A 13,128-nucleotide genomic window follows, 5' to 3' on the forward strand; every position below is an offset into this window, starting at 1 on the left:
TAAGGGAGTGAATAAACAAGCAAACAAATAAATACAGAGATGATTGCAGATAAGACAGCACTGTGAAGAAAGTAAAATGATGAGAGAGAGGAGAGAGAGAGAGAGAGAGAGAGAGACGATAAGCAAAGGCCACTCTGGGAAGAGAGAGTTTGGCCTGAGATCTGGACAAGAGGGAAGCCCCCTCCAGCAATCCCAGAGCCACAGCATGTCAGAAGTTGGGGACAGTGACAAGAAGGCTCTGAGGGGGACTGGGCTGACAGCAAAGTGAATGAATGAAGGAAAGCATGGTAGAGGGTGGATGGGAAGAGACAGGCAGAGGCCGGTCCCTCAGGACTGTGTTGGCCCTGATGAAGGGCATGGATTTTATTCCCAGTATTATTGGCTACCTCCTGGAGGATATAGGTCGCTGGCTTGTACTCAGTATTATACCTGCCATGCTGTTTACCCCTTGGAGAGCTGTTACCCCGCAGCCAGTCCACAGATTTTTGTGCAATAGAGAGATGAAAGGAAGGAAGGAGGACAGGAGGGGAGAAAGGGATAGAGAGAAGGTCACAGTAGACACCCATACGGATGAATCTGATGGTTCTCACCATTGTCAGGGACTCGGGACAGACCGGGCGGCCTTGGTGGGCGGAGAGATTTTCCATCCTCCCGTGAACAAGTGAACATTTGGTTCACGCTGGTCTCGTCCTCGGGTGGTCCCAGATGGCGCTGGGGGCCGGGAGCCGGGAGGTCTGCGAGGAGAGCAGCTCATCGCTGCCTCTGGCTCTCGTCGCTGGCAGCTCTGGCTCTCAGGTCGCAGATAACAACTGTCAGATGGTCTTACTGTGCAGCAATAAGCTTCCCCAAAACAAAGAGGCCAGCCCAGCTCCAGAGAAGCGGATCTGGACAAAACACACAAGCCTGGAAAAAATTAAAAGTTCGCGAGCAACTGAGCAAAGCACCTCGGGGAAATGCAAGGGATTCTCCCTGAGCACACAGTGTTCCCCACGCCCTGGGCGCACCAGCAGAAAAAAATAACCCTCCATCCTCAGGAAAAGGAAAAAGAAACCACGGGAGCAAGTCAGGGCTGCCACTCAAAACTAAAACGAATGCCGCGAAAGGCTGGCCCGGCCCAAAAATGGAGAGAAAGGGAAATGAAAGGCAGAAGACAAGAGACAAGATGAGAAGAGGGGCGGGAGGCGGGCTGCTGGGCACAGCCTGCCCCTCTGTCTTGCAGACAACACATCCCTTATGGCCACAGGGTAGCTGAACCAGCCTTGGCAGGGTCCGCTGGACACCCACCTGCTAAGAGCACCCTGGTGAGGAGAAACTAGACTACAAACAAAGGACCACAGCCTCCTCTTTAATGTTTTTTTTTTAATTTTTAAAAACTTTTGTTATAACTTACTTTTTTATTGACTTTATTGGGGTGACATTGGTCCATAAAATTATACAGCTTTCAGAGGTACAACTATAATCCATCATCTGAATAGTAAATGTTTTTAAAGTTAATTTTGGTCTTAAGTGTAAAAGGAACTGAATTCAAGCTTGGCCAACCCCACTGGTGCCAGGGGTATTTGCTAATAGACAGACTTTTCCAAAAGAGGGCTCCTGGTTCAGGACAAAACAACAGGGTTTGGAAGAGCAAGAAATGTGAGAGGATGAGACTCAGGGACCACATTTGAGTGAACTTGAAGGTTGGCCAAGCCTGGATTGGGTGAGAGTTGCTTGTCTCAGTTTGCACCTTGAGGAAATGCACCGGTTGGAATTAAAGGTAGAACTAGCTGGCATGCTTATTATTCTGAATGACCAGTTTCCTCATGGGTGCCAGCTCTGTGCCCAGAAAGCTACACGGATACATTTCTGAGACGTGGAGTCATGATGGCAAGATGCCACCTGTGGCTTCGTCATCACGGTTCCTTGGAACACAGACCTTCTTCACCAGAAAGGCGGGAGGAAGCCTTTAAGCAAGGATATACTTCTGGTGTCTAAGGCCTTTCAAACTTCACATTTCTGAAAAGGTAAACCAAACTGTTCTGACACAAAGGAAGAGATTTTATCCAAAAGCTGTAACGACCTTTAGAATTTCAATAATCTTACCATGTCTACCATGGCTGGGGTGCCCAATGCTCTGCCCGAGGCAGGGGTGCCTTTAATGTCACCAAACCTCTACAAAGTCAATATCCTCCTCCCCGTGTTACAGATGGTAAAACTATGGCTCTGAGAAGTTAAGGAATTTTCCCACGGTCTCTTAGCCAGTAAACAGGATTTCCAGGTTGGCCTAGGACTGTCTAATTCCAATGCGGGAATAGAAAGTCATCTCTCCATGACCAAAATAGGAACATTGAATGGCAGATTTCAACTGCGTGGTCATCTTCCATGAAAATCTTTGATAGTTGATTGTCTTTTCATTGGCTGGGGAGTAGGGTGGAGAGGGGTCGACATTTTTATAGAACATACACAGTAGGTCTTCTCTCCTGAATACTGTACTGTAGTTTCCTAGAGCAGACATTTTGAGTTTATAACCTCCAAAGAGAAATGATCTTTTTTAGATTTTTGGCTTGGGTGTCTTTGTGTCATGAAGATCAACTCCATTACTGGGGCAGGGAGGAGTAAAAATAGATTTCCCATTAGTAGCAACAAGTAGCTGTTGTTTGTCAGCCAGAAGGAAATTCTCTCATTCTTTTCCTGCTTTAGTTCTTTTTCTGCCAACAGTTAAGCCAGGTTCATTGTAGAGTGGGTGAGAGCCAACTTCATGCATGGGTGGAGTCTATGGTTACCTATAAAAGATGCCTTCAGAGATGTGAGGACCAGGGTGCTGAACCCAAGTGGGACATGAGACCACTCCCCCACTCCCCAAAAAATAAAGGAGAAAATAAGTGTATCTTTCATGAATATATACAAAATTGAAATTATTCAGAAATCTAGGAAGAAGCTATTTTAATTTAGCAAACATGCAAGTTTTATGTCATTGTCAAAGAAAAGGTGTTTTGTTTTGGTTTTTGAGATTCAGTGCCTACAAAATATACCCCAACTAAACTAAAAATCTCCCCTTAAACATTTACCCATACGGATACCTGAAATTCCATTTTTTAGCAGTAAGTTCCTTTGCTAAAAAGTGTTCTCTTTCTTCTGGGTAGGTTTTCTTTCTTGAGGTAAATACCTTGGGAGCGAACACATTAGTTTCATATCTCTCTGGGGGAAATAATTAGTTATCAGATGTGTTTTCTCCACAACAGAAAGATCCTGGGTCCCATAGAAGCATTTGCAAAGGGAAATACCAATCTCAATGAATGTGTACAAAAGTTAGGACAAATTTTGCTGACCTAATAGTTTTGCCCTAGGCCAGTCCCTAATTCTATAAAACTTGCTAGGGAATCATAAAAATCATGAAATTCTATTATTATAAGAAGCCATTTCTCTCTGTTTTGAGGCTTTGTCGAATTCACTAAAGTCACTTTTTTTTCTCTCCATGGAAAACAGTGCATGAAATGTTAAGGTTGACACATTTCTAGACCCCAGGTTAAGATCAGATAACCTTCGTATTTTATAAACAAAGCAGCAGAGGGCCAGAGAGGCTTGTTTTGTGCAAAGTTTCTTAGTTGGTGACAAAGCAAAGATGAGAACTGAAGCAGTCACACAATCATTAAAAGAAATAATCCCCCGACCCCCATCAGGTTCCCATCTGTCAAACATTTCAGCAAACACAAATAGTCGGTTACTCTCTTCAGGAAGAAGTTTGTTTAGTTCAGCCAAACTTATTATATTTTTCAACAGATGAGGTAAACCAGATTCAGAACTCTACCTTTTTTTTTAACATATGGGGCATGGGACTCTGCTAATAGGAGTCGGTGTGTGGTGGGGATGAGAGGAGAAAGCCAAATTAAATGAACAATTTGAACTTAAACCAGAAACATGCTGCAGATGTAAAACACACACACACACACACACAAAAAAAAAAAACGATGTTGGCTATCTTAGATGCATCAGGATGTTGTGCTGTGATATGTATATATATTTCTATGCAGATGAGTGGTGGGATGTACATGTGTGTACATGTGTGTACATATGGGTGATGTGGTATGTGTGTACATGTGTATGTATGGGTAATGTGGTATGTGTGCATGATGTATGGTCAGGACCTGTGAGGAGCTTCAGTATGGATGGGTGAAGTGGTGTGTGTGTGCATGTGTGTATTGGCTGCTATCTTCTGTGAAAAGCAAATGGGAAGCAGCATTTGACCTGGTGAGGAAAAGCCCTTAATTAACAGTTGAGATTTCAAAGGTTAATGAGACAGTCAAGCAGCACTGTCACCCCCAGCTTACCCAGAATTCCCTAAAAGCACTAGAGAAGAAAGTTGGACTGGGGAGATGGCAGTGGAGGAGGGGATACAGGTAGTATTTGGAATATTAGGACTTTAAATCAAGAACTTCCACATGCCACTGGTGCTCATTCTCAGCACTGCATTGATGAGAAGTCAGAAAAGGAGCTGCAGAAGGATGCCTGTCCATGGTCTTGGCTTCCTTTGGAATTTCTTGAGAAAATCCAACCCCTATTTGAACAAGACAACCTGTTACTGTTTTCTACTACCTTTTTTTGGCATTTAATCTAGAAATACTGAAGTGCCAAGAAAAGAATTGTCACCCTAGATGTAGCACTCTAATTCAGCTCTACATGCCTATCTATAAAAGTATTTTAATGTTTGTAGACAAAACTGAAAGAAGTCCTTTGAGCACTTCAATAATCAGTGCACAGGAATTAAAAGACTGTAAACTCTGCCCAACAACATGATAATGGTGGCCACAGAGTTCCAAGATGCTCCTTTAGCAGGTCCAGAATTCAGAAGCCCAGGGCAAGGGACTTTGCCTCCTGCCAAATCTTTCCCTTAAAAAACATCTATCACTGGGGGAGTGGGATGTCAGCAAACATTTCTTATAAAGGATCCCTAGTAGGTATTTAACTCTTGGAGCCATAGGTCTTTGCAACAGCTACTCAATTCTGTTGTTGTGGTGCCACAGGCAATACCTGAATGCATGAGCGCAGCCATGTGCCAATAAAACTTTATTTACAAAAACAGGCAGCTAGGCTGAGTTTGGCTCACAGGCCATAGTTGGCTGACCCCTGATTTATCAACCACGGAGTGGTGTGATATTTGGTAACATCAACATGTAGGAACTTACTAAGATTCTCATCAATCCCCTTTGTGCTTTTTATATTTTGTTTTCTTTCGCATTATGAAAATAAGATATGGTCATTGTAAAAATGTAGAGAAAAATAGAAAAAATACAAATTATTCATAATGCCATCAGACATACTCCTTCTTAGTATTTTGTTTTGTTTGGGCTTTTGTTTTATAGAGTCAGGGCAATGCTGTATATTATTTTAAGTGCAAATTTACTTAATTCTCATGTTTTTATGCTATTTGCAACATAAGTTTGACTTAATTTTACTAATTTCTAGTAGATTGTTTGATTATTTTTTTTTTCAGGACCTGTGAGGAGCTTCAGTAATATAATCTCTTCTCTCTGGTGCTTGCCATCTGAAGGAACATACATAAGGGAGTGAACCCCACCAGCTCGTTTCTCACAGGTCAGGGTGTGTAATAACCCTGGAGAGTAGCTGTGTGTGTGTGTGTGTGTGTGTGTGTGTGTGTGTGTGTGTGTGTTGGGGAAACAAACTTGTTACTGATATGACTTCCTTAGGCCCCTGTTAAAACCCATACAAGCCCTTCGGGAAATTCTGTATGGTTCATGCACAGTCCAAGCTTTGAGCAGCCCTGGAGGTTGGCAGGTCTCAGGAAATGCTACACCAAAATATGGTGCCTTGGCTTTTGAATACTTTCAGCTAAGGAATTTGAGAAAATAGCAGAAGGAGGGAAGTCACAGCTGACCTTCCCCTTCCCCTCCCCCTTCCCCCAGACACAGGTCATAAAACCATGATGTGAGAACCGTCCTCCCCACACTCAGAGGAAATGAGCATCCTTATCTCGGAAGACAAAGAATCTGAACAAACAATAAACATGACTTGCTAATTTTCCCCCAGTTGACTACACTTACCTCATGCTCCTTAACCTAGCATGCTTGTACACGTGTGTCCCCTCTTCATCCAACTTCGCATGAGAATACTCATGTCCAACTATTTCTTCAGACCTTCATTTCTTCACGAGGCTCCTGTGTCATGTAAATTTTATACTCAATACCTTGATATGCTTTTCTCCTGTGAATCTGTTGGTCAGTTTAATTTTCAGACCCAGTCAGGCACCCTAAGAGGGTGGCAAACACTTCTCCCTCCCCTACAGGGCAGTGTATCAGACAGGAGATTCCTATATATCCTTTCACTCCATGTGAAGGCTCATACTCCAACTAGACAACAATGTCCCTGCCTTCCACATTTTTGTTATTGCCAATTTGGTCATTTGTCTAATCAATAGTATCTCGAACAGAGAATGTAAGTTCTGGTTTCCAAGAGTTTACAGGAGATAATTAATGTGTAAAACCTGATGCCTAAAAACACAGGCATTTGGATTTAGAGTGGCTTTCCCATTTCACCCACTACCCTTGTGTGTTCCTAAAATAAAGCTCTTTCTAGTCTGTTGCTAAAGTGAGATGCACTTACTGAAAAAAACAATAGGGAACCAGAACATGACTTTGGACCCGAATGATCTAAGCTAGATACAACTATAAAGAATGGAAACAAATGGAATAAGGCCCTGATACTTTGCAGGGTGGAAGTTACCAGTTGGACAGAGATTTACTCTCAGGCTCATGGGAGATTAGTCCTATTTGCTCAGCAAATGAATAACAAAAGGCAGCTGGGGTGATAGTTTTTAATGTAAGACCATAATTTTTTAAAAGTACTTAGAAATCAGAGACTTGCAGTGGTGTCTGTGAGAATACAAACTTGGCCGCAGACAAACCCCTTCTCTCCTCTGGTTGCACATCTGGGAAACAGGGGTAATGATAGTCTACCTCTGAATTGCTGGAAGGATACACTGAGATCATTGATGTAAATCCTGGTGGCGAACCTGGAACGAATGCAGAGTGAGTGTTGCTGTTGTTTATGATAGAACCAGGAAGGTAATTACAACTCTCGATGACTATTAAATTCTCGCAGACCTTTTATTGACAGTGTTGCACTTGCTCTAGTTTGTGTCTGTATTCTGTAAAGGTAATAAGACAATTATGTTATAAATTACACCATTAATTCATTTCAACTAGACTGCCCTCAAATTAATACTAATTAATGATGTTTATGTGTCATTTCAATAGAGGTTAGCATGTTTGCTTTGTAATACCTCTGGGAGGAAGAAAGTCAAGTGTTGTTGTTTTTAAAGAATAAAAATGGAGGAAGCTAATAGAAAGTGAAGATAAAATATTTACTTCAAGCATTATTCAGTCACGTTATGTGCTGCTTCTTAACAATGAGAACCTCATCCATGATGCCAGGCAGAAGGAAGATCTCTGCCAGATTAGGGTGGAAAGAGTGGGGCATGAAGCACATAAAAAAAAAAAAACAACTTGAATGTTTCCAAACGTTCAATCAGTTGCATTTGTCTGAACAACTTAGGATTCGTCAATCATCTCTTTTAAATTATTTAGGCAAGAAAGTGCAATTTGGGAGGGGTGGGCTCTGGAATTGGCTCCAACATGGTTGATTATTTTCAAAAATCATCGCCCCAGTAAATTAAATTTAAAAAATTAGAGATATCCTATACCTTTTAGTGGTGACACAATCTAAAAGGCTCCCCTTGTACAGAAATCAGAATTTCCCAAATTTGCCAACCACACCAGGAGTCAGCTGTAGAAACACCCGTTCTCAGACAGCTCAGGGAACCAGCATTTCTAGTAAGTGGCTCTAGTAATCAGACAGGGCAATGCTTCTTAGCAGTGGTTCTCAGCCCTGAGCTTGTACTAGAATCTTCTAGAGGCACCAAGGGCAGCAGCAATGATGGATGCCCAGGCCCCACCCCAAAGTAAATCAGCACCTCTGAAGTCGCCTGGCCACTGAATTCTTTAAAGCTACCCAGACGATGCAGACACATAGCCAGGGCTGAGCAATGCTGTTTCCCTGCCTTGCTACTCAGTGCCATCAGCTGACATGGATGAGCAGCACTGGGGACCTGAGAGAGGGTCAGAAAGGTAGGCCCCGCCCACCCCAGATCCCCTCAGTGGCCATCTGTGTTTGATCAATTCTTGGGATCTCTGCACATTGAAGGTCGACAAGGCCTTTCTAGTGCCTCTCAACAGAACACATCTTTCCTCCCCCTCCCTCTTCCCATTGCACCACCAGCAACACAAGTAGCTTCACGTATTTTCAGGGGTCATTTTCTTTATACTGTTGGCCACTGAAAGCCAACTGAAGAGGGATAGGGTGAAGGCAACCTATCTGTTTCAAAATCATTTATTAAAGTATGTTAACAGTGTACACTGCTCTGACCCAAACACCTCAGGAACATGTAATTGGCAGTTTCTGTTTTATGTCCCATAATCAAAGACATTAAGGATCACTAGCATTCACATCTGAGAATTCATTTAGACAGTTTTCTTTAATTAACGATGAAGACACTACAGTTCTAAGTACCAGACAGAATCAGGGGGGGGAGGGGGACTGAAAATAAGCATAACACTCTAAAGAAAACTTGGAAAAGTGAAACACTTCTAAATAAAAATATATACCTGGCCTGGTACCCGTTACAAATATACATAATGCATGTTATACACATATATACAATAAATGTTTTGGTAGCAATACAGACCATGCTTGGTCCTTTTGTACACAGATGAAGTAGCACCATGAGCAGCACCACCATCTTCAGATGATAAACCAAACTGCACATACATGAAATGAAAAAAAAATATATATGTATTTAATTTGGCCCACCCTGTAGCCAAGAGGTGTAAGGAAAGAGCTTTGCAAGAAAAATTGTCCCAGGAACTACATTCTTAATCCAGTAGAAAAGTTCTAAAACAACAACAAAAGCCCTAGCACTAAAAATGTCTATACCAATACAGGCAAGTTTTCCTGTTCACCGTATTTGTCCTATCATGTGGTATATTGGTTAACATTGGGGAAATTAATCACTTAAGCAAAGAGAGAAACTGAAATGCAGGGTGAATGGCAAAAGTCTAAAACACCAGATCTCTTGGTATATACATCACACATGCCAAGTCATCAACAAACCAGGAAAGGAAGACAACTCCCCAGCTAAGTCATACGTTTTCTAATCTTATAAGCTGATAATAAGCTCCTTATTACTGAAATTCCTTAAGATTAGGGTGAAACACCTTCAATATCCTACTTCCTCCCAGCACTTACATGATGTTCTGGTTACAAGGAGTGAGGGACACCTCAACATGCCACCTGATGCACATTTTCTCTATCTACAATTAGGGGGCTGGATTATGGAGCTATGGGAGGGCCTCCAAGGTTTTCTCTGTCTTGGCTTTGGAAATGACCACAGGCACCAGCATTTAACCCTTGATGTTCTCCTAACTACAAGAAGGTTGTTTATGCTCTACAGAGCAAAGCTCACAGACTAGAGGTCTTTCCTTAGTATTGGCAATGTCACATTTCTTCATATCCCTAGCAGCTCATGCTTTTTCCTCTCCAGTTTCTCAGCAGCCTATATGAATGCAGCATCACCGCCAACCAACGTTCACCGTGTCCTAGGAACACTCAACTCCCCTGTCAAGTCATTGCAAAGAAGCGATTTCATATTTGGCTTCCATCCATCCTCCTTCACATGCCTTCCAAAGGGTTCTGTCTCTCCCCAATCAAGGTCTTAATTCCCACAGTGTCTGGGGCTTCAACACCTCCTCATGTGATGGACTGACCCACGGAGCTCTGCCAAAGCATTCGGAGCACTTCACAGCCATCCCATTTCTCATGGCTCTTTTGTGTCAGTGGACAATGAGCTCCCTTCCCCCGACTTCAACCACCCCTAGTAAATAAAACTAAAATTTTCAACTACATGGCACATTGCATTCAGGAACACAACAGAGCTTCAGGATTGCACAATCCTGTTTCTTACAGTATAGTACAGTTGTTTCTTAATACTCTGTCTCACACTTAAAAGATAACTAGCTAGGAGACAATAGTCAGGGAAGGAAAAGTTAGAAATCTCTACCTCTGGCTAGATGATTTTTACTCCACCTCTGGCTAGATGATTTTTAGTAAATGAACATTTGCAGTCAACCTAGATTAGTCAAGAGAGTCCCTGACCTTTGAAAGTGAGCAAGAAATAGCCACCAATGTAACATCAGTACAGTATTGACTCAGGCGGTTGATTATTAATGGATTCTCTTCACTTCTAGCTGGTTCTAGGACCTTTTTTTTTTTTTTGCCCAGAACGAAGATATCATCAAAGTCATGAAATATATTTGTTCTCTCCACAAAGGAAAAATTTTAAAACTCTGCCAAAGTCTCTAAAAAAGAATGCTATGAAAGTGGTCTCATGAAGAAAAAGCCAGTAAGTTAGACTTAAACAGAGGCCACCTGAATCCCCATTAACGTGAGCCCTTAGCTGGCCTACAAATACTTTGAAACGGATAAAAGTCAAGTCTCCCCAACAGGAACTGAACACAGGGACTCAGCAGCTGCTCAAGATCAACCCTTTTCCCCCCTCAAATACCAGCAACTTCCAGTTTCAAAACGGTGAAATTTGATACCACTTTCAAACCCAGCTTAGGGACCACTAGGAGCAGCTTAGATAAGAATGTCTACCCTTATGCTATTTAACTGAACAAAACAGAGAACTAGACACCACGAGATGGGGTTTTCCAGTCTGTTCATTTCTATTCTGACCCAGAATTGGTTGATAATTCCACATGCAGAGGTATCTCGGTAATAATCAACGTTTAGGTTCCTTGAGAAATAATAACCAGCTTGACAGGAAAAGGATCGGGGCTGACTTAGTTCATTGATTTCTGTTTGGAAGGAGCAGGATAGCCTACACGTCTCCTACACTAGTAAGAGTATGAGTCAGAATACTTGAAAAATGAAAGTTAGTTTGACCAACAAAGTGTTTTTCATAAGAGAGTAAAAAAAAAAAGTTCTTATCAGATTTTTATAATTGGTAGTGTTTTCTCCTAATAGGAAATGATGTAATTCAGCAAGTTCCTTGAAAACAATGGATTCTTATGACTACAGACCTATTTATCTTAGAAATTGATGAGCATGCAAATGATTAGAATCTGCAACAATGAACATTGTACAACAGTCTGTGAGGTACAGGCCATCCAGTTGAATTAGCAGTAACATGGGCCTCAACAGTGTGAGGGGTTCCATTTATCGCCCCTTCCTTTTGAGTACAGTACCTCCAACCCTGGCCCCTTCCTTTAGCCCACCCCTGCCCAGGGAGCACAATCCTACAGAAAAATAAAATGTTGCTCCATCAACAGTAAGGCTGGGAATTTCTGATACAGAGTTTACATAGACTCCGAGGGAGCCTGATATTGGCATTACTCACTTAACTTATAGGAAGTTTCCTGGTAAAAAAGGTTAAAAACTTTGTAGGCAATACCTTTAAGTTCATTGCCATTTTCTATTGCCAAAGGAAAAATTCCAAGATATGAGTACTTTCCAAAGAAGAAAAGGATTAACATTTTCACTGCTGGCTAGATATTTCAATAGCTGGTCATTCAGCTTTGATGGGCTCTCTGTACACTGGGTTTTATTAACTAATCACTAATAGCCTAGTACCCACAAGGGCAAATGGGCCAAATTACATTCAGTTAAATCATGAAACACTGGAAGTTCTCAGAAAGCATGAGATAAGCTCTTAAAGAAAGTAACATGTAGTTCTGGTCATGACAAAAATAAAAATAAAAAATAAAACAGTTTCTGGAATTTTAATTTCTGGTTAGAAATTAAAGACAAGTACTCACTTGTCTTAGTATCTTTCTTGAGACAGTATAGGAAATGAAACATCCTAATGTGTGCACAGAAGAAAATGGTGCAATGTAGCAGGAAGCTTACAGAAGTGGGGGGAGGGGAGAAGAAAAGATCAACAGTCTCTAGTTTATTATGAACAGACAGAAATTTCCAGAATTTACAAACACCCACATTGTTCATTCCAAAGAGAGCTTTTGATTTGAAGGGATTGCCCATGTCTCCTTCTCTGTACAGTATGTACAATGGAAGACTTTGATTTCCTTTTCTTATCTTTCGGCTTCCATTCAATTGCCAATGTTAAGCTGACACTGGAAAATACCCAGTAGACTATATACCCTTCTTTAGTTCAATTAACATGGCCTATTGCCTTACAGGGAAAATATAAAATTAAGATCAATTCTTGTAAGGATCTCAACTCAACACCAGAGCTATAATACAAGAGATAGTATCAGCAAATATAACTATACAATTGAGAACCACCTATGGCACTATGATTCTTATATTATTTTTCTGAGTTACAATCTTAAAACAAGGGCTGTACCCTAGTCTACTCTTGTTAGCCTTGTTTTAAGCATTTGCTCCACTCTTTACAACAGAACATTGCATACCTCAGTTCCACATCAAAAAAAAAAAAATGTGCGCTGTAAGAAAAGTTACATTTTAATTAAAAAAAAAATTACACATATAAATCAAAACCTATGTTAAATATTTAACACTCTCTCCACCCAACGTGAACCGTTTTGTGTGAAATAATTTACAACGATGCTCTGTCGCACAGTTTCAGCAGCAGATGAAATGTATCGTGTAGATGGTGATGAGAGGAAACCCATTCTCTCGCAGCATGGTGGGGGGCACAGCAGCTCATGTGGCCAGCTAAGTCCTTAAGGTTGAAGATGAAATTTATGCAGACTCATTGTCCCGGTGTCACAGTGCTTTTTTTGCTTGGCACAATAAAGAACGTGCAGTTCAGTCAACGGACTCCTGAGGATTTGTAAACAAACTGAAATGGATGCATCGTACCATCTACAGAGGAGGAAGATGTGAGGTCCTGGTTGTGAATCATGAAATAGTTCGAGTCTGGGTACCCATGAGTTAGAGGAGGATTTGCTGAGGTCATTTAGGTCTTCATTCTGAAAAGGAGAAGAAAAGAATTCATCACCTGGGCACCTGGACATCACTTACTACTAGAGAATAAGTCAACCTGGATAGAGAGGCAAAGTCAGTCACAATCAACCCTAGAACTCGGGTTCCTAT

At 41.5% G+C, this 13,128-nt stretch overlaps 1 protein-coding gene across 1 annotated transcript in view; it reads right to left on the minus strand.

Annotated features, from left to right (window-relative positions):
- Positions 1-8,508: 8,508 nt before the first annotated feature.
- IRS1 (insulin receptor substrate 1) overlaps positions 8,509-13,128 on the minus strand; it is a 59,184-nt gene continuing 54,564 nt past the window's right edge. Inside the window, exon 2 of the mRNA XM_005883501.2 lies at positions 8,509-13,004. The gene's annotated coding sequence lies outside the window, so the exon portion shown is untranslated. The remainder of the gene's footprint in view (positions 13,005-13,128) is intronic.

The sequence above is a fragment of the Myotis brandtii genome, unplaced genomic scaffold (assembly GCF_000412655.1).
Source record: "Myotis brandtii unplaced genomic scaffold, ASM41265v1 scaffold79, whole genome shotgun sequence".
NCBI classification, from domain to species: Eukaryota; Metazoa; Chordata; class Mammalia; order Chiroptera; family Vespertilionidae; genus Myotis; species Myotis brandtii.